Genomic DNA, 596 nt, shown 5'->3' with positions numbered 1-596 from the left:
AAAAATATGGAATGCTTCACAAATTTGCATGTCATCCTTGTTCAGGGGCCATGCTAATCTTCTCTGTATCATTTCAATTTTAGTATACATGCTGTCAAAGCAAGAGCTAATTTAATTTTTTGAATATGTAAAACAGTAGCATAGTTAAAAAGTCAAAACTATATAAAATGTAACTCAGAGTAGTTTTCTTCAATCCCTGCGCATAAGTTTCTGGTTTACCCTTTCTTAATTGCAAAAATAAGCAAATAATATATATGTATATGTGCATGCATATACACATATCCTCATTTTTGCCTTTTTTATTCAAATAGTAGTATACCGCATATACTCTTTTGCACATTATTGTTTTCACTTCATATTGTTTTATGTTATACAAATGCAAGTGTTTTATAGCACTGGTGTTTCACTTATTTGTTCTCTCAAATGTATTTGGTATTTAGGAAGGTTTTATTTTTATTTTAATGGTTACTTTTATAATAAAACTAAAATAAACTCCATCCTCCCATCTTATTTTTGTTATTTTCTATTGGTTCCTCAACAATATTAAAATTAATTAATAATTTATTCTATCCTCTCTTATCCCTATCCAGCAGTAT

The 596-nt window shown here is 27.9% G+C and overlaps 1 non-coding gene across 1 annotated transcript; it reads right to left on the bottom strand.

Annotated features, from left to right (window-relative positions):
* On the bottom strand, positions 1-103 carry LOC132518988 (U6 spliceosomal RNA). The gene has a single exon (XR_009540093.1). It is a non-coding gene; the product is annotated as a U6 spliceosomal RNA (small nuclear RNA).
* Between the last annotated feature and the right edge of the window lie 493 nt (positions 104-596).

Source organism: Lagenorhynchus albirostris, chromosome 3 (genome assembly GCF_949774975.1).
Source record: "Lagenorhynchus albirostris chromosome 3, mLagAlb1.1, whole genome shotgun sequence".
Taxonomy (NCBI): Eukaryota; Metazoa; Chordata; class Mammalia; order Artiodactyla; family Delphinidae; genus Lagenorhynchus; species Lagenorhynchus albirostris.
The sequence above is the reverse complement of the archived record's forward strand: the minus strand, read 5'-3'. Positions and strand labels throughout refer to the sequence as shown.